Here is a 22042-nt window from a genome sequence, read left to right as displayed (position 1 = left end):
GCTGAGAGAGGTCGCTCATTGTGAGAGAGTAGATGAGAGATGACTGGGCGCCGGCCGGTTGTAGATCGGAAAGCGCATACGTAGGAGTCTTATTGAGCGCGGATGAATGGCGACGCAGATATTGAAGAGAGCGGCGATTGCTATTCCGCGGAGTTCGCGCGCTCCATTCTGGCGGTTGATACGTCTCAAACGTATCTATTATTTCTTATGTTCCATGCTAGTTTTATGACAATACTCACATGTTTTATATACACTTTATATCATTTTGATGCATTTTCCGGCACTAACCTATTAACAAGATGCCGACGCGCCAGTTCATGTTTTCTGCTGTTTTTGGTTTCAGAAATCCTACACAGGAAATATTCTCGGAATTGGATGAAACAAAAGCCCACGGTCTTATTTTCCACGGAGCCTTCCAAAAGACCGAAGAGGAGACGAAGAGGGGCGATGAGGCGGCCACACCATAGGGGGGCGCGGCCCCACCCCTGGCCGCGCCGCCTTATGGGGTGGGCCCCTCGAGCGTCCCCCGACTCTGCCCCTTCGCCTATATAATCTCTCCGTCGCAAAAACCCTAGTACCGAGAGCCACGATACGAGAAAACATACTGAGACGCCGCCGCCATCAATCCCATCTCGGGGGATTCTGAAGATCGCCTCCGGCACCCTGCCGGAGAGGGGAATCATCACCGGAGGGCTCTACATCACCATGCCCGCCTCTGGACTGATGCGTGAGTAGTTCATCCTTGGACTATGGGTCCATAGCAGTAGCTAGATGGTTGTCTTCTCCTCTTGTGCTATCATGTTTAGATCTTGTGAGTGGCCTATCATGATCAAGATCATCTTATTGTAATGCTACATGTTGTGTTTGTTGGGATCCGATGAATATGGAATACTATGTCAAGTTGATTATTGATCTATCATATATGTGTTGTTTATGATCTTGCATGCTCTCCATTGCTAGTATTATTTAGAGCAATCTTCTTGATCTTATCATAATATCTATCTTTCTTTTGGTATCTTCTTTGTGGTTCATTTGGTTGCTTGCTTCATTTGTTGAAGCTTCTTGACTTTGTTATCTTTTTGCAATCTTTGATCCTATCTATAGTGTGATTCCTTCCGAATATTTGTCATTGGATATGTGCATTTGATTCCACTCAAATTATGAGAAATGCACACGCTATGGAGGAACTCTCACTATATTGGCCTTCTAAATTTTTCACCCATTTCGGCAATTGGTGCCAATGGGGGAGAAGTTTGGAGGGTTTAAGGGAATTTGGTTATGTCTTTGCTTTGTGCTTAAGCATGTGCCTTTATTGCATTGCATCTTGTTGCTTTGCATAGTTGAATATTTAGAGGAAACTCCACTAGGCTTTGAATGCCAATATATGCAATGAAAGTCAAGATCATTCACACATGCATATATTATGGGGGAGTTTGCTCTATATATTCAACTTATTTGTTACTTAAATTCCTTATATAAACCCTCTCAAAGAGATTGTCATCAATTACCAAAATGGGGGAGATTGAAAGTGCATGGAGCCCCATGTGTGGTTTTGGTAATTAATGACAATCCCTATGGATTAATGTTTGCATTGAGTTATATTTGTAGGTGTTGTCCATAGGCAATGCTTGAACCATTTGTTGGCTTCAAGGTTGCAATAAGAATAAATTGATGAAGGATATCAAATATCAAGTATGTCTTGAAGATGAAGATGAAGTGAGCCCTCAAGTTCCTTCAAGACATCAACATGATGAAGAATGAAGAAATGAAGTGTAAGTTCAAGATGAGCCAACTCGAAGAGATCATAAGATTGAAGCTTGCCATGAAGAAATGAAGTGCTAGTTCAAGATGAGCCATCTCGAAGAGATCCTTTGATTGACTCTTGCCATCCATATGGTTATCATGGATATGTGAAGTTGCGCCGAAGAAGAAGCTCTCCCATGGTGGATTATGGGGGAGCAACCCACAAGACTTCGTCAAGCAAGCACAATCAAGAAAGGTGTTCCATCTTGTTGAGGTCAAGATCGTCATCATCGAGCTCAAGTGGAATGCGCAAGTATAAGGTTTGCTCTTGATAGGGTTTCTTTCTCACCGGTCTCATAGTGTAGTTGGAGACCGGCTTATAGTTTAGTTACCGTACTATCAAGAGGGCTCTCGAGTGAGTAACTCGATCGTATCATTCGGAGAGAGCTCAAACCTTTGCATCCTTGCATCATCTTTCTTGGTTGTTATTTGGATCTTATCCATGAGATGTTTTAGAGCTTGTGCTTACTTCCATAGCAAGCTCTAGTTCATCGAAAACGGATTCCGCATGAATCACTTGTTGCATTTTTGAGGTTGGAGGTTTTACCGGTATGTCTTTTTTAGATAGGTCAAAACTTTCGTCTTTTGTTGCTATCCTACTTTTCTGGACTATGATGTTTCTATGCATATTTTTGTAGAGCTCTTTGTTGTGATTTCAACGAGCCCAAGATCATCGAAATCGGAGTCCAGTTGCAAAAGTTCTTAAGGTTTTCGTATGGGGTGTTTAGGTAAAAACGATTTGGTGAGGAGGGGCCCTGGCCGGAGCCTCCACCCTGCCCTGGCCGGAGCCTCCACCCAGCCCATGGCTGGAGCCTCCAGGCAAGGTACCGCTCGCGGTACCCAGCCCACGGCTGGAGCCTCCAGGCGAGGTACCGCCCGTGGTACCGGTTAATTGCCAATTGAGGCAGTTTTGTTCCAGGGCTTTGGGGCGGCTCGGCGGTACCCCGGCCGGTACCTCGGCCGGAGGCTCCGGCCTCCCCCTCCCGGCCCGCAGCTCCATCGCCTCGCTCTCCCTCATGCGCGCAGCACACTCGGGCGGTAGTACCGCCCCTAGCTGGCCGGTACTACCGGCCCCAAGTCGAGGCAGCCCCAACGGGCACAATTTTGGGGGCCTCCCTTTTAAGTCTTTCTCTCCCATCTTTCTTGAGTTGCTTCTTCTTCCTCCTCTTTCTCAAGCCTCTCTCCTCCATTGTTGCTGACCTTTTGAAGCTTGAGATATTTCTCCCCTTCTCATGATTCTTACATCTATTTGAGAGAAAGATTGAGGAGATCTAGATCCACTCTTTGACCAAACAAAATCATCTCTTTGTGAGTGAATCTTTCGGATCTAGATCTTGGGGAACTTTGTGTTCTTCTCTTGTTCTTCCTCTCCTATTCCCCCAATAGCTTTAGTAGCTTTGTTGGAATTTGAGAGTGAAGGATTGGAGCATCTTTGTGGTGTTCTTGCCATTGCATTTGGTGCATCGGTTTGAGTTCTCCACGGAGATTCGTGGAAGTGAAAGCAAGTAGGTTGTTACTCTTGGGTCTTTGGACCCTAGACGGCTTTGAGGCCTTTGTGGCGATTTCTTGGGAGCCTCCAATTAAGTTGTGGATGTGTGCCCCAAGCTTTGTGTAAGGCCCAGTTTCCGTCTCGAAGGAAATCCCTTAGTGGAACCGTGACCTAGGCCTTTGTGGCGAGGGTCACCGGAGATTTAGGTGAGGCGCCTTCGTGGCGTTCGGTGTGTGGTGTGAGTACCGCATCTTGGGGTGAGGCCTTTGTGGCGTTGGTGTGCATCGAGCAACCACACCTCAAGGTGAGCCTCTTGTGGCGTTCGGGAGCACTAAGCCACCGCACCTCTCCAACGGAGATTAACACTCGCAAGAGTGTGAACTTCGGGATAAATCTTCGTCTCCCGCGTGCCTCGGTTATCTCTATACCCGAGCTCTTTACTTATGCACTTTACCTTGTGATAGCCATCGTGCTTGAAGTTATATATATATTGCTATCACATAAGTTGCTTGCATTGCTTAGAATAAGTTGTTGGTGCACATAGGTGAACCATAGTATATAGGCTTTGGGCTTGACAAAATAAACGCTAGTTTTATTCCGCATTTGTTAAGCCCATCTCGTAAAAGTTTTAAATCGCCTATTCACCCCCCCCCCCCCTCTAGGCGACATCCGTGTCCTTTCAATTGGTATCAGAGCAAGGTCTCTCATTCTTAGGCTTCACCACCTTGAGAGTAAAGATGTCGGTTAGGGGATTAGCGCACAATAACTTGTTTATATTTGATGGCACAAATTATGATCTATGGAAAATTTATGTGCTTAAAATCTTACGGGGTATGTCCCCGGACATGGAGCGATTTCTTGGCATGGGTTTTTCTTCTCCTAAGGATCCTCAAAATTTATCTCTTGAGGAGGAGAAAAACTCTTGCCTCGATGCTCTTGCTTCTCATGTGTTTTCCATTGTTGTGAGCAATGTAGTTACTTCGTCAATCATGCCTTTTGGGAGCTCTCATGAATTATGGACAAAGCTTCAAGACAAATATGATGTGTCCAATATTATTGAGGATGATTGTATTGCTTCCACTTCCGGCCGTGATGAGTTCTCATCTTCATCCACTTCACCAAAGTGTGGTAAGACACAAGGTAATGATATGGTGAGTGGTGATGAAAATTGCAATATTGATATTGAGCTTACTATTGATTATTCTTCATCTCTATCTCATTGCAATGCTTCATCTTCGGACTTAAACACATCTAGCACTAGGAATGATTTACATGCTTGTGTTGATAGTCCTTGCATATCATGTGTAAGTTGCTTGAATAAATCTAATGATGATATGCTTGCTTTGTCTTGTGGCCAAGATAAAAATGCTTCTATTTCCTCTAGTTGTTGTGTGACTAACAATGTAGAGGAAACCAAAGATTCTACTAGTCAAGACAAGATCTTGAAAGGAGCATCAAGTAACTCCTCATCTTTATCTCACGGTTCTCATATATGCCTTATGGCCAAGGGTTCCACGGTACCTCCTACCATGGAACCTAATATTTCTCGTGGGGATAAGGATGAGGATGAATATGAAGAAGATGACTGGGTTGTCTCTCTACGCGATAAGGGTAAGAGTGTATTCAAGGTTCTTTGCAAAGATAAAATTGCTAGCTCTCACTTCTTTGAAATCTTGACTACCGCTATTGAGAGCCAAAAACTTATTTGGATGCATGAGAGCACCATTGATAAAATGGGTACTCTTGAACGAGAGTATGCCAATGATGTGGCATCTCTAAAGGATGAACTTGAAGAAGAACAAACCACCAAGGAAGCTCTTGAGGAAACCTTTGCTCTAGAATTGTCTAGAGAAAAGGAAAACCATGATAGAGCTCTTGAGGTGGCAAATGAACTAAAGCTAAAAAATGATAAGCTTGTGTTTGTTAATGCCAAAATCCTTGAGGATTTTGAGCAACTCAAAAAGGGCTCAAGGGCTATTGAGAGTGCGCTCACCAAACTCACCGAGTCGCATGAGCAACTTAAAGCTTCTTATCTAAAAGAGCATGACAACTTGCCTTCTCCCATTTCTATTAATAATGATGCTTTTGCTACTAACTCTACTTCTTGTGAAGCATCTATCTTGAAGGACAATGTTGAGCTAAGGGCTCAACTTAAATTGCTAACTAGCAATTATGGGAAATTGGAAGAAAATCATGGAAAGCTTTCTAGCTCCTATGAGGATCTTCTAGCCTCTCATGATAGGCTAAAGTTAGCTCACGAGGCTATAATATCTAAGGGAACACCTTATGAGCCTCATGTGGGTACTAGCACTACTACTCAAAATGTTATATTGCCATGTGCTAGTCCTAGTAATTCATCCACTCATAATATTGCTAAATCTTGTGATGAATTATCTTCCTTGCCTTGTTGCTCTAACAATGAAGGTTCTACTTCCTCTAGTACTTGTGTTGTTACTAACCATGTAGAGGAAATCAAAGAACTCAAGGCCCAAGTCTCTTCTTTGAAGAACGACTTGGTAAAGAGTCATGAAGGGAAATGCAAACTTGACAAGATGTTGAGTGTGCAACAATCCCCCAATGACAAGAGTGGACTTGGATTCAACTCCCACAACAAGAACAAGTCCAAGAACAACAATAAGAAGAAGGGCCAAGTACAAGTCAAAGACCCGGCCAAGATTGTTTGCTTCAAGTTCAAAATTGAAGGGCATCATGTTAGATCTTGCCCTTTGAAGAAGAAGCAAAAAGGGAAGCGGCCTCAAGCTCAAACTCATATTCAACCTCAAGTTGAAGAAATGCCACTTCCCAAGAAGAATCAAGCCAATGCTCCCATTGTGGAGAAATCTAGTGAAAAGAAGGAGAAGAAAAGAACTTGCTACATATGCCGTGAGAAGGGCCACATCTCCTCCTTTTGCACTATTGGTACCTCATCCAACTCTATCACCATTGCTGATGTTTATTCTCTTCGTAAGGATGAGGGTGGCAATGTGTTTGCCAAATATGTTGGTGCTCAAAGTGGTGTCAAGAAAAGAACCATTTGGGTTGCCAAGCCTATTGTGACTAACCTCTTAGGACCCAACTTAGTTGGGGACCAACAATCCAAAACTTGATCAATAGGTGCTTGTTGGAGGGCATTGGAGACTTGGCTATATCATGAAGAATTAAGGGATCTTCATCATTTATATTATATCAAGCCAAGTCTTCTGATTATCTTGCTACTATCATATATCCAATGTTCCTCCTTGCGGTAACATGTTCTCAACTCATTTATATTGAAAGTTACTCGCCCCTTTGCATGTGTTAGTTTTTGTTTCTAACATATGTTTGTATATGTTGTGCTTCCTACTTGCTTTTCTTGAGAAATCAAGTCTATGCATGTTGGGTTGCACACCATGTATTTGTGTTTGTGTTGGAGCCTCTTTGCATCTTGTTGTATCTTATATGGCTCTTATGAGAGATTAATGGACTATCCCATTTTGGGGGAGGGATATTCCTTTGGGAATTTCATGATCCTAAACAATGTGTGTACATGAGGATTATCACTTAGAATTGATATTGCGAGATTATCTAGTCGCTATGTGGTATGTCATTTTCATGAGAAATTCAAATTCTAATGTCCATTAATATCTCTAGTTGGATATTATTTGCCTCTTGTGAAAATAAATTCCTTATCACATTATGGGGGAGTAATAAGCTTTGTGCATATTACAAGCCTAGAAAATGTGAACATTTGAGGTTGTGTCACATAGAATTGATACCGTAAATTATCTCTCTCCTATGTGGCATGTTTGCTCAAACAAGCTCCAATTTGCTTAAATAGCTTCATTGCTAATATCTTTGTGGATCTTATTTGTGAAAGTTTTTTTTGGCATGGTTTTTCACAACGTGTCCCTCAATACATTTTTGGAAAACCATGTGCTTCAAGTCATACTATTAATTGCTTTGCATGTTGGTATGAATACTATTAATTGCTTTGCATGTTGGTATGAATACTATTAATTGCCTTGCTTGTTGGTATGACTAAATGAAGCTATCAAGAAACTATCTTTGCATGATGGTTAACTCTTATCTTTTACCATATGCTTTGATCGTTGTAAATATGATCTTATGTTTACTTACAAACTACCACCGGGAAATATTTCCTAATACCTCTTGTCCTAGGACAATTGGTAATCAATTATGAGGTAGATATTTATTGATCATATCTACATTGGCTCTTGTATTTATATTGCCTTATTTATTGCCATGAATTTGTTGTGCTTTGACTCCCATGTGTCTTCCTTGCATCTTATGGATCTAATTTGTCTATTCAAACTTTCTTAGCTTTTTAGAAGATATAGGTAGCGTGATGATCCTAGTTTTGTGCATTTTGAATTCATATAAAAAATCCTAGATAATGCACCAATCTTGGGGGAGCTCTTCTATTTATTAGAATTCTTAACATCTCTTGATCTTTATCAAAAATTTGGTTTTGGGAGACATAAAATTTTCTTTTTGGTACTTTGTGCCATCATAAAAAAATCGAGGGTTTGGTTTATTTGTTGGAACCTTGCTCTCTTGGGAGTTGGTTATCTCATTCCTTTGTGTTTAGGTTTAATTAGCTTATTATAATGAGATAAGTCTTTGGAGTCAATCTTGTGTTGATTTGATTCTTTGATATAATTTGGACAACCATTGTCTCTTGGTTTATTTGGTGTTTTGTCCAAGTTGTATCTTCATTTGGTCCTTGAAAGTATTGTGCATGCATATTTAATATATGTATATCTTATGGCATGTGTCACTTTCATTGATCCAATATATAGGGTAAACTCCATCAAATCCTAATTTGGCTAAGATGTGCATGAAATTAAGTTTCACATGTATATGCACATAGAATTGTAGAGTTTGTCCTATATGTTGTAGTGTGTCTAACTACTTCGGACCCAATTAGTTTGGGGACCATTTTGTACTTACCTTCGTGTTAGGTACAATGGATATGCATTGGATGCTTGTCTCACTCTTGGAAAGAAGTGGTGACTCAATGGTAACTTGAGGCAAGCTAGGATGGTCAACGAACACATATCTACTACATCCACACCAATGCTATCTTGGTAACAAGTATCTTCTCATGCATACTTTTCTTGTATCCAACCTTATGGTTGCATCTTGGCATGAATCTCTTGATTTGCAAATGTTGTGCTTCTTGCAAAAGTCTTAATGAAACCTTGATAACCCACAAGTATAGGGGATCGCAGCAGTCTTCGAGGGTAGTATAACCCAAATTTATTGATTCGACACAAGGGGAGGTAAAGAATACTTATAAGCCTTAACAACTGAGTTGTCAATTCAGCTGCACCTGGAAAAGCACTAGTAACAGGGGTGATGTGAAAGTAGCAGTAATATGAGAGCAGTAGTAACAGTAACACAGCAGCAGTAATAGCAATATGAGAGCAATGGCACCAGAAGATAGTTGATACTACTTCCAATGACATATAGAACGAGTATATTATGATGAGAGATGGACCGGGGTTCCCAGCGATCTACACTAGTGGTAACTCTCCAATAAGTGACAAGTGTTGGGTGAACAAATTACAGTTGGGCAATTGATAGGAATCAAAGCATTAAGATAGAACATCAAGATTATTAATTATGTAGGCATGTTTTCCAATTATAGTCGTACGTGCTCGCAATGAGAAACTTGCACAACATCTATTGTCCTACCAGCCGGTGGCAGCCAGGCCTCAAGGGAAACTACTGGATATTAAGGTACTCCTTTTAATAGAGTACCGGAGCAAAGCATTAACACTCCGTGAAAACATGTGTCCCTCACATCACCGCCATCCCCTCCGGTTGTCCCGATTTCTGTCACTTCGGGGCCTTTGGTTCCGGACAGTGACATGTGCATACAACTTGTAGATACAATCTAAGCAATAAGTATAGAGCTTAAATCTAAGATCATGCCACTCGGGCCCTAGTGACAAGCATTAAGCATAACAAGATTGCAGCAACAATAACTTCATAAACTTTATAGATAGACTAATCATAATGTATCATCCATCGGATCCCAACAAACACAACACCGATTACATCAGATGAATCTCAATCATGTAAGGCAGCTCATGAGACCATTGTATTGAAGTACATGGGGGAGAGTATACCGACATAGCTACTGCTAGAACCCGTAGTCCATGGGGGAACTACTCACGGAGCATGGTGGAGGCGGTGGCGTTGATGGAGATGGCTTCCGGGGGCACTTCCCCGTTCCGGCAGGGTGCCGGAACAGAGTTCTGTCCCCCGAATTGGAGTTTCGCGACGGTGGCGGCGCCCCTGGAGTCTTTCTGGAGTTTCGTCAATTGGTACGGTGTTTTTAGGTCGAAAGGGATTTTATAGGCGAAGAGGCGGCGCAGGGGGGCACCTGGGGGCGCCTCACCCTAGGCTGGCGCGAGCCCAGGCTTGGCCGCGCCGCCATAGGGTGTGGTGGCCCTCTGGCCCCTCTCCGACTCTTCTTCGGTGTTCTGGATGCTTCTGGAAAAAATAGGAGGTTTGGCGTTGATTTCGTCCAATTCTGAGAATATTGCCCGAACAGCCTTTCTGGAACCAAAAACAGCAGAAAACAGGAACTGGCACTGTGGCATCTTGTTAATAGGTTAGTTCCGGAAAATGCATGAAATCATCATAAAGTGCAAGCAAAACATGTAAGTATTGTCATAAAACAAGCATGGAACATCAGAAATTATGGATACGTCGGGGACGTATCAGCATCCCCAAGCTTAGTTCCTGCTCGTCCCGAGCAGGTAAACGATAAAAAGAATAATTTCTGTAGTGACATGCTACTTACATAACCTTGATCATACTATTACAAAGCATATGAAATGAATGAAGTGACTCAAGGCAATGATCTATAGTTGCTAACAAGTAGATAACATATAGCAAAACTTTTCATGAATAGTACTTTCAAGACAAGCATCAAAAGTCTTGCACAAGAGTTAACTCATAAAGCAATAAATTCAAAGTAAAGGCATCGAAGCAACACAAAGGAAGATATAAGTTTCAGCAGTTGCTTTCAACTTTCAACATGCATATCTCATGGATAATTGTCAACATAAAGTAATATGATGAATGCAAATATGCAAGTATGTAAGAATCAATGCACAGTTGACACAAGTGTTTGCTTCTAAGGTGGACGGAAGTAGGTAAACTGACTCAACATAAAGTAAAAGAATGGTCCTTCAAAGAGGGAAGCATTGATTGCTATATTTGTGCTAGAGCTTTGGTTTTGAAAACATAGAGAGAGCATAAAAAGTAAAATTTTGAGAGGTGTTTGTTGTTGTCAACGAATGGTAGCGGGTACTCTAACCCCCTTGCCAGACAAACCTTCAAAGAGCGGCTCCCATGAATTATTTTTATTTTTGGGTGGCACTCCTTCCAACCTTTGCTTACACAAGCCATGGCTAACCGAATCCTCGGGTGCCGTCCAACAATCACATACCATGGAGGAGTGTCTATTTTTGTTAATTAATTCGGGACTGGGAATCCCATTGCCAGCTCCTTTTGCAAAATTATTGGATAAGCGGATGAAGCCACTAGTCCATTGGTGAAAGTTGCCCAACAAGATTGAAAGATAAACACCACATACTTCCTCATGAGCTATAAAACATTAACACAAATTGAGAAGCATTTTGAATTGTTTAAAGGTAGCACTCAAGCAATTTACTTTGGAATGGCAGGAAATACCACATAGTAGGTAGGTATGGTGGACACAAATGGCATAGTGGTTGGCTCAAGTATTTTGGATGCATGAGAAGTATTCCCTCTCGATACAAGGTTTTGGGCTAGCAAGGTTGTTTGAAGCAAACACAAGTATGAACCGATACAGCAAAACTTACATAAGAACATATTGCAAGCATTATAATACTCTACACTGTCTTCCTTGTTGCTCAAACACTTTTACTAGAAAATATCTAGACCTTAAGAGAGATCAATTATGCAAACCAATTTTAACAAGCTTTACAGTAGTTCTCCACTAATAGGTTTAAACTACATGCAAAAACTTATGATCTACTTGAGAGCTCAAAACAATTGCCAAGTGTCAAATTATTCAAGACATATGAGGCATTTTCTGTTTCCAACCAAATCACAATAAGTGCTGTAGCTTCCAACTTTTATCATTGAACATTAAAAGTAAAACGAAGAACAAGTGTTCATATGAAAAAGCGGAGCGTGTCTCTCTCCCAAACAAGGATTGCTAGGATCCATCTTATTCAAACAAAAACAAAAATAAAAGCACACAGACGCTCCAAGTAAAACACATATGATGTGACCGAATAAAAATATAGTTTCAATAGAAGAAACCTGATAAGTTGATGAAGAAGGGGATGCCTTGGGCATCCCCAAGCTTAGACGCTTGAGTCTTCTTGAAATATGCAGGGATGAACCACGGGGGCATCCCCAAGCTTAGACTTTTCACTCTTCTTGATCATATATCATCCTCCTCTCTTGACCCTTGAAAACTTCCTTCACACCAAACTTCTCATAAACTTCATTAGAGGGGTTAGTACTCAAAAAATTTGAATCCACCATGGTACTGTAGTGGCACATTGCAAGAACTCAATAAAACATTAGCTACAGCCCTCTACGTCTAGAAAGCCTTGCTTAAAGTCCACAAGAGACAATGCAAAAAACAGAGACAGAATCTACCAACACAGAACAGCCAGTAAAGACGAATTTTTAATAAATACTTCCGTTGCTCAAATCAGAAAACTCAAAACTAATGAAAGTTGCGTACATATCTGAGGAACACGCATGTAAATTGGCATATTTTTATGATTTTTATACAGAGAAAACAGCCCAGATTCGTGACAGATAGAAATCTGTTTCTGCGCAGAAATCCAAATCCAGTATCAACCTTCGATTAGAGACTTCACTTGGCACAACAAAACACAAAACTAAGATAAGAAGAGGTTGCTACAGTAGTAAACAACTTCCAAGACACAAATATAAAACAAAGTACTGTAGCAAAATAACACATGGGTTATCTCCCAAGAAGTTGCTTTCTTTATAGCCATTAAGATGGGCTCAGCAGTTTTAATGATGCACTCGCGAGAAATAGTATTTGAAGCAAAAGAGAGCATCAAGAAGCAAATTCAAAACACATTTAAGTCTAACATGCTTCCTATGCAAAGGAATCTTGTAAATAAACAAGTTCATGAAAAGCAAAGTAACAAGCATAGGAAGATAAAATAAGTGCAACTTCAAAATTTTGAGCACATAGAGAGGTGTTTTAGTACCATGCAAATTTCTACAACCATATTTCCCTCTCTCATAATAGTTTTCAGTAGCTTCATGAACAAACTCAACAATATAACTATCACATGCAGCATACTTTTCATGATCCATAAACACATAATTTTTATCAAGCTCAAGAATATTGGGATTAAAACTTTCAAACTTACTTTTATTAATAAAATAACAAGGTAGTTGATCAATCTCAAAAGATATGGGACATATAGATAAAGTCAAGAACTCTCCAATCCCATTTTCATTAGTAGTACAATTGATATTATCAAGTAACATAGGACCATCATCTAGAGCTTTATCATAAATATTTGCTACGCAAAATTCTTTAGTACCATGCATTTCGACATCAGGCACAAACAAAGAATTATCATAAGATTTATCAAAGTAGCATGGATTATCATAAATAACAGTAGCATAATTATTCTCACAAGTTTTACTCATAGGGAATATTTCAAGAGAATCCACAGGAACATAACATTCAACCTCTTTCGGTAAGCATGGAGGACAATCAAATAGTGTAAGAGATAAAGAGTTACTCTCATTAGAAGGTTGGCATGGGTAGCTAATCCATTCTTCCCCCTTTTGTTCGTCGCTCTCCTCTTCTTTTTCATCCAATGAGCTTTCAGGTTCATCAATTTCCTCCTCTTTTTCATCCAATGAGCTTTCAGGTTCATCAGTTTCTTCTTCCACCGGTTCCTGCAAATTGTGAGTGCATTCTTGTGCATTAATGTGTCTCTCTTTATAATCAAGGATATAAGGATTTCTACTGTAGCATTCTATGCAAGAATTAAGGATAGTAGAGACATAATCTTTAAGGTCCTTACAAATAGCACAAGTTTCATAATTCTCAACCATGAAGGATTCTATCTCGGAGGCTCCCATAAATAAGACAAATTGTTCTACCTCTTCGAACCCATAATGAATATAGCAATTCCGATTATAGTTCTTAATTAAAAATTCCTCACTAAAGCCACATTGAAATCTAAGATGTTTATCCTGTTGAGAGCAACAGTTTATATCATGGCGTCTAAGCAAGATTCTAGCCATTGTATTCAATTTTTCTATCATAGCACTCATTATTTTACCAGTTCTTGATTCTCTATAATTATTATAACATTCTATAAGCTCCAAGTAGGTTGTTTGTTCTCCCATAACAACAGTTTTTAATTTTTAGGTTTTTCAAATTTTTATGGATTTTTGGGTATATGAGGAAAATAAAACAAGACAAAAATAAACTAAGCAAAAGTAAAATAAGGAAAATAATACTAGACAAAAATAAACTAAGCACAAATAAACTAGATAAAAGTAAACTAAGCAAAACAAAATAAAACAAAATAAAAACAGAGAGAGAGGTAGAGTGTACTCCCCAGGTGAACTTATGAGTAGAGCTATGCCTCCCCGGCAACGGCGTCAGAAAACAGTCTTGATAACCCACAAGTATAGGGGATCGCAGCAGTCTTCGAGGGTAGTATAACCCAAATTTATTGATTTGACACAAGGAGAGGTAAAGAATACTTATAAGCCTTAACAACTGAGTTGTCAATTCAGCTGCACCTGGAAAAGCACTAGTAACAGGGGTGATGTGAAAGTAGCAGTAATATGAGAGCAGTAGTAACAGTAACACAGCAGCAGTAATAGCAATATGAGAGCAATGGCACCAGAAGATAGTTGATACTACTTCCAATGACATATAGAACGAGTATATTATGATGAGAGATGGACCGGGGTTCCCAGCGATCTACACTAGTGGTAACTCTCCAATAAGTGACAAGTGTTGGGTGAACAAATTACAGTTGGGCAATTGATAGGAATCAAAGCATTAAGATAGAACATCAAGATAATTAATTATGTAGGCATGTTTTCCAATTATAGTCGTACGTGCTCGCAATGAGAAACTTGCACAACATCTATTGTCCTACCAGCCGGTGGCAGCCGGGCCTCAAGGGAAACTACTGGATATTAAGGTACTCCTTTTAATAGAGTACCGGAGCAAAGCATTAACACTCCGTGAAAACATGTGTCCCTCACATCACCGCCATCCCCTCCGGTTGTCCCGATTTCTGTCACTTCGGGGCCTTTGGTTCCGGACAGTGACATGTGCATACAACTTGTAGATACAATCTAAGCAATAAGTATAGAGCTTAAATCTAAGATCATGCCACTCGGGCCCTAGTGACAAGCATTAAGCATAACAAGATTGCAGCAACAATAACTTCACAAACTTTATAGATAGACTAATCATAATGTATCATCCATCGGATCCCAACAAACACAACACCGATTACATCAGATGAATCTCAATCATGTAAGGCAGCTCATGAGACCATTGTATTGAAGTACATGGGGGAGAGTATACCGACATAGCTACTGCTAGAACCCGTAGTCCATGGGGGAACTACTCACGGAGCATGGTGGAGGCGGTGGCGTTGATGGAGATGGCTTCCGGGGGCACTTCCCCGTTCCGGCAGGGTGCCGGAACAGAGTTCTGTCCCCCGAATTGGAGTTTCACGACGGTGGCGGCGCCCCTGGAGTCTTTCTGGAGTTTCGTCAATTGGTACGGTGTTTTTAGGTCGAAAGGGATTTTATAGGCGAAGAGGCGGCGCAGGGGGGCACCTGGGGGCGCCTCACCCTAGGCTGGCGCGGGCCCAGGCTTGGCCGCGCCGCCATAGGGTGTGGTGGCCCTCTGGCCCCTCTCCGACTCTTCTTCGGTGTTCTGGATGCTTCCGGGAAAAATAGGAGGTTTGGCGTTGATTTCGTCCAATTCCGAGAATATTGCCCGAACAGCCTTTCTGGAACCAAAAACAGCAGAAAACAGGAACTGGCACTGTGGCATCTTGTTAATAGGTTAGTTCCAGAAAATGCATGAAATCATCATAAAGTGCAAGCAAAACATGTAAGTATTGTCATAAAACAAGCATGGAACATCAGAAATTATGGATACGTCGGGGACGTATCAAACCTCTTTATTGTTAATGTGAGTAATTTGGGATGAGTGCATTTGTTGGGAAGTATTTTAAATCATGCTCATGATTCATCCATCCCAACTATGCCTATCTAGCAATTTTATTGCATATCAATTCCTCAAGGCTCTCACATGTGGAATATAGATGAAAGTGCAAATTTAGCTACTTCTTTTGGTATTCTCGTTTGTGATACTTGTTGCCTTTCTCAAATGCATCCCAACTATCTTCTATCCCTTATTGATATTTGTGATGTATTTTAGTTGTTTGTGGTTGAAGTTCATGAATGTACAATAAGATAAAATTGAGCCTTTGGCCATGCTATTAAGCAAAAATTCTTATTGGTATATTGCATGACTTCGTCTTGGATATCATACTATTTTTCTTGCGTATCTATTTTGTGTGTGCATGTTTCTTTGTGGATAAATATCTTTGTGATATTGCCCACTTAGAGAAACTTATACACATAAGAGATGATACATCTCCTTTTGATATCTTATTTATTTATTGCGTGTTGATTGGTCATGCTAAGCAATATAATTCATAGAAGACTATGATGATGCTTTTTGCTCATCCTTGTAATAGTCTTATAATATGCTTTATCATGCCTTTCACATATCCTCTTGGTTGAGCCTTTTTATTATGGTGCCTTTTACTTGTTGATCAACTATTTGTTTGTTGCAAGTGTTTAGCTTATTTTTCTATCTATGATCTATTACAAATGTTTGTGTTTTAAATGAGGAAGTGAGGATTCCATGTTATGCATATTGTATTCAAATGCAACATTTTATTTTATGCATGTACCTTGGGGAGCTTCCTCATTTGATTTACAGCACTATCTTGTGGTGATCATTAGAGTTTGATTCACTTGGTATCTTTTGTTTTTGAATGATATTATGGGAGTGATGATTCCATGTTTGTGCACTTTATACTCCAATGCAAATTGTCTAGTTTTGTGCACAAACCTTGGGGAGCTTCCTCATATTATTTAGAGCAATCTTCTTGATCTTATCATAATATCTATCTTTCTTTTGGTATCTTCTTTGTGGTTCATTTGGTTGCTTGCTTCATTTGTTGAAGCTTCTTGACTTTGTTATCTTTTTGCAATCTTTGATCCTATCTATAGTGTGATTCCTTCCGAATATTTGTCATTGGATATGTGCATTTGATTCCACTCAAATTATGAGAAATGCACACGCTATGGAGGAACTCTCACTATACTGGCCTTCTAAATTTTTCACCCATTTCGGCAATTGGTGCCAATGGGGGAGAAGTTTGGAGGGTTTAAGGGAATTTGGTTATGTCTTTGCTTTGTGCTTAAGCATGTGCCTTTATTGCATTGCATCTTGTTGCTTTGCATAGTTGAATATTTAGAGGAAACTCCACTAGGCTTTGAATGCCAATACATGCAATGAAAGTCAAGATCATTCACACATGCATATATTATGGGGGAGTTTGCTCTATATATTCAACTTATTTGTTACTTAAATTCCTTATATAAACCCTCTCAAAGAGATTGTCATCAATTACCAAAATGGGGGGGATTGAAAGTGCATGGAGCCCCATGTGTGGTTTTGGTAATTAATGACAATCCCTATGGACTAATGTTTGCATTGAGTTATATTTGTAGGTGTTGTCCATAGGCAATGCTTGAACCATTTGTTGGCTTCAAGTTTGCAATAAGAATAAATTGATGAAGGATATCAAATATCAAGTATGTCTTGAAGATGAAGATGAAGTGAGCCCTCAAGTTCCTTCAAGACATCAACATGATGAAGAATGAAGAAATGAAGTGTAAGTTCAAGATGAGCCAACTCGAAGAGATCATAAGATTGAAGCTTGCCATGAAGAAATGAAGTGCTAGTTCAAGATGAGCCATCTCGAAGAGATCCTTTGATTGACTCTTGCCATCCATATGGTTATCATGGATATGTGAAGTTGCGCCGAAGAAGAAGCTCTCCCATGGTGGATTATGGGGGAGCAACCCACAAGACTTCGTCAAGCAAGCACAATCAAGAAAGGTGTTCCATCTTGTTGAGGTCAAGATCGTCATCATCGAGCTCAAGTGGAATGCGCAAGTATAAAGTTTGCTCTTGATAGGGTTTCTTTCTCACCGGTCTCATAGTGTAGTTGGAGACCGGCTTATAGTTTAGTTACCGTACTATCAAGAGGGCTCTCGAGTGAGTAACTCGATCGTATCATTCGGAGAGAGCTCAAACCTTTGCATCCTTGCATCATCTTTCTTGGTTGTTATTTGTATCTTATCCATGAGGTGTTTTAGAGCTTGTGCTTACTTCCACAGCAAGCTCTAGTTCATCGAAAACGGATTCCGCATGAATCACTTGTTGCATTTTTGAGGTTGGAGGTTTTACCGGTATGTCTTTTTTAGATAGGTCAAACCTTTCGTCTTTTGTTGCTATCCTACTTTTCTGGACTATGATGTTTCTATGCATATTTTTGTAGAGCTCGTTGTTTTGATTTCAACGAGCCTAAGATCATCGAAATCGGAGTCCGGTTGCAAAAGTTCTTAAGGTTTTCGTATGGGGTGTTTAGGTAAAAACGATTTGGTGAGGAGGGGCCCTGGCCGGAGCCTCCACCCTGCCCTGGCCGGAGCCTCCACCCAGCCCATGGCTGGAGCCTCCAGGCAAGGTACCGCTCGCGGTACCCAGCCCACGGCTGGAGCCTCCAGGCGAGGTACCGCTCGTGGTACCGGTTAATTGCCAATTGAGGCAGTTTTGTTCCAGGGCTTTGGGGCGGCTCGGCGGTACCCCGGCCGGTACCTCGGCCGGAGGCTCCGGCCTCCCCCTCCCGGCCCGCAGCTCCATCGCCTCGCTCTCCCTCATGCACGCAGCACACTCGGGCGGTAGTACCGCCCCTAGCTGGCCGGTACTACCGGCCCCAAGTCGAGGCAGCCCCAACGGGCAGAATTTTGGGGGCCTCCCTTTTAAGTCTTTCTCTCCCATCTTTCTTGAGTTGCTTCTTCTTCCTCCTCTTTCTCAAGCCTCTCTCCTCCATTGTTGTTGACCTTTTGAAACTTGAGATATTTCTCCCCTTCTCATGATTCTTACATCTATTTGAGAGAAAGATTGAGGAGATCTAGATCCACTCTTTGACCAAACAAAATCATCTCTTTGTGAGTGAATCTTTCGGATCTAGATCTTGGGGAACTTTGTGTTCTTCTCTTGTTCTTCCTCTCCTATTCCCCCAATAGCTTTAGTAGCTTTGTTGGAATTTGAGAGTGAAGGATTGGAGCATCTTTGTGGTGTTCTTGCCATTGCATTTGGTGCATCGGTTTGAGTTCTCCACGGAGATTCGTGGAAGTGAAAGCAAGTAGGTTGTTACTCTTGGGTCTTTGGACCCTAGACGGCTTTGAGGCCTTTGTGGCGATTTCTTGGGAGCCTCCAATTAAGTTGTGGATGTGTGCCCCAAGCTTTGTGTAAGGCCCGGTTTCCGCCTCGAAGGAAATCCCTTAGTGGAACCGTGACCTAGGCCTTTGTGGCGAGGGTCACCGGAGATTTAGGTGAGGCGCCTTCGTGGCGTTCGGTGTGTGGTGTGAGTACCGCATCTTGGGGTGAGGCCTTTGTGGCGTTGGTGTGCATCGAGCAACCACACCTCAAGGTGAGCCTCTTGTGGCGTTTGGGAGCACTAAGCCACCGCACCTCTCCAACGGAGATTAACACTCGCAAGAGTGTGAACTTCGGGATAAATCTTCGTCTCCCGCGTGCCTCGGTCATCTCTATACCCGAGCTCTTTACTTATGCACTTTACCTTGTGATAGCCATCGTGCTTGAAGTTATATATATATATTGCTATCACATAAGTTGCTTGCATTGCTTAGAATAAGTTGTTGGTGCACATAGGTGAACCATAGTATATAGGCTTTGGGCTTGACAAAATAAACGCTAGTTTTATTCCGCATTTGTTAAGCCCATCTCGTAAAAGTTTTAAATCGCCTATTCACCCCCCCCCCCTCTAGGCGACATCCGTGTCCTTTCAGTTGCCACTAGGGATAAAACATCAATGCTTTGTCTAAGGATATTTGTATTGTTTACATTACGCACAGTACTTAATGCAATTTTCTGTTGTTTGCAACTTAATACTGGAAGGGGTGCGGATGCTAACCCGAAGGTGGACTTTTTAGGCATAGATGCATGCTGGACAGCGGTATATGTTCTTTGTCGTAATGCCCTAAGTAAATCTCATATTAGTCATCATGATATGTATGTGCATTGCTATGCCCTCTCTATTTGTCAATTGCCCAACTGTAATTTGTTCACCCAACATGTTATTTATCTTATTGGAGAGACACCACTAGTGAACTGTGGACCCCGGTCCATTCTTTTACATATGAAATACAATCTACTGCAATCATTGTTCTCTGCTGTTCTTCGCAAACAAACATCATTATGCACACCATACGTTTAATCCTTTGTTTACAGCAAGCCGGTGAGATTGACAACCTCACTGTTAAGTTGGGGCAAAGTATTTTGATTGTGTTGTGCAGGTTCCACGTTGGCGCCGGAATCTCTGGTGTTGCGCCGCACTACACTCCTCCACCAACAACCTTCACGTGGCCTTCATCTCCTACTGGTTCGATAACCTTGGTTTCTTACTAAGGGAAAACTTGCTGTTGTACGCATCACACCTTCCTCTTGGGGTTCCCAACGGACGTGTGCTTTGCCGTCACAAGCAACTCTTTTTCTGGCGCCGTTGCCGGGGAGATCAAGACACGCTGCAAGGGGAGTCTCTCACATCCAATCTCTTTACTTTTTTATTGTCTTGCTTTACTTTATTTTATTTTCTATCTTGTTTGCTTTGTTTATATCAAAAACACAAAAAAATTAGTTACTTGTTTTACTTTACTTAATTTAGTTTGCTTTACCTACTTTATTATTGCTAAAATGAGTACTCCTGAGAACACTAAGTTGTGTGACTTCACAAGCACAAATAATAATGATTTCATACACACCTATTGCTCCACCTGCTACTACAGCAGAATTTTATGAAATTAAACCTGCTTTACTAAATCTTGTTATGAGAGAGCAATTTTCTGGTGTTAGTACTGATGATGCTGCTGCACATCTTAATAATTTTGTTGAACTTTGTGAAATGCAAAAGTATAAGGATGTAGATGGGGATATTATAAAACTGAAATTGTTTCATTTCTCCTTAAGAGGAAGAGCTAAAGATTGGTTGCTATCTTTGCCTAAGAATGGTATTGATTCATGGACTAAATGTAAAGATGCTTTCATTGGAAGATATTATCCTCCTACTAAAATTATATCCTTGAGAAGTAGCATTATGAATTTTAAGCAATTGGATAATAAACATGTTGCCCAAGCATGGGAAATAATGAAATCTTTGGTAAAGAATTGCCCTACCCATGGACTAACTACTTGGATGATCATCCAAACCTTTTATGCAGGATTAAATTTTTCTTCGAGGAACCTATTGGATTCAGCTGCTGGAGGTACTTTTATGTCCATCACTTTGGGTGCCGCAACAAAGCTTCTTGATGATATGATGATCAACTACTCTTAATGGCACACTGAAAGGACTCCTCAAGGTAAGAAGGTAAATTCTGTTGAAGAAACCTCCTCCTTGAGTGATAAGATTGATGTTATTATGTCTATACTTGTTAATGGTAGATCTAATGTTGATCATAATAATGTTCCTTTAGTTTCATTGGTTGCTCAAGAAGAGCATGTTGATGTGAACTTCATTAAAAATAATAATTTCAACAACAATGCTTATAGGAATAATTTTGGTAACAACTATAGGCCATATCCTTCTAATAATGGTAATGGTTATGGTAATTCTTATGGTAATTCTTACAATAATAGTAGGAGTGTACCCTCTGGTCTTGAAGTCATGCTTAAAGAATATATTAGTACACAAACTGCTTTTAACAAATCTGTTGAGGAAAAGCTTGGTAAAATTGATGTTCTTGCTTCTAAGGTTGATAGTCTTGCTGCTGATGTTGATCTTTTAAAACTGAAAGTTATGCCTAATGAAACTAAAGATATTAAGTCATTTGCTACAGAAAACGCTATACAAGTTCGAATTAATGACAATATTAGAATAATGGCTGAATTGCATGCTAGGTGGAAAAGAGAAGAAAAACTTGCTAAAGAGAATAATATAGCTAAAGTTTGGACTATTACCACCACTAGTAATGTTGATGCTTCACATGTTGCTAAACCTCCTACTATCAATGGTAAAATAATTGGTATTGGCAATGTTTCTACTTCTAATACAAAGCATGCAAAATTGCCTGAAACTGCTGAAATTTTTCAGAGTATTGGGGACAATGATCCCATTGCTTTAGATCATAATGGTTTTGATTTTCATAATTGTCATATCTCTGAAGTTATTAAGTTCTTGCAAAAAATTACTAGAAGTCCTAATGCTAGTGCTATAAACTTGGCCTTTACAAAACATATTACAAATGCTCTCATAAAAGCTAGAGAAGAGAAATTAAAACTTGAAACTTCTATTCCTAGGAAGTTGGAAGATG

General features: G+C 40.5%; 1 pseudogene; it reads left to right on the top strand.

Moving 5' to 3' along the window:
* The window catches only part of LOC127339878 (uncharacterized), a 97731-nt pseudogene that overhangs the window by 73866 nt on the left and 1823 nt on the right, over positions 1–22042 (top strand).

This window comes from Lolium perenne, chromosome 3 (genome assembly GCF_019359855.2).
Source record: "Lolium perenne isolate Kyuss_39 chromosome 3, Kyuss_2.0, whole genome shotgun sequence".
NCBI classification, from domain to species: Eukaryota; Viridiplantae; Streptophyta; class Magnoliopsida; order Poales; family Poaceae; genus Lolium; species Lolium perenne.
This window is presented reverse-complemented; position numbering and strand designations above follow the sequence as displayed.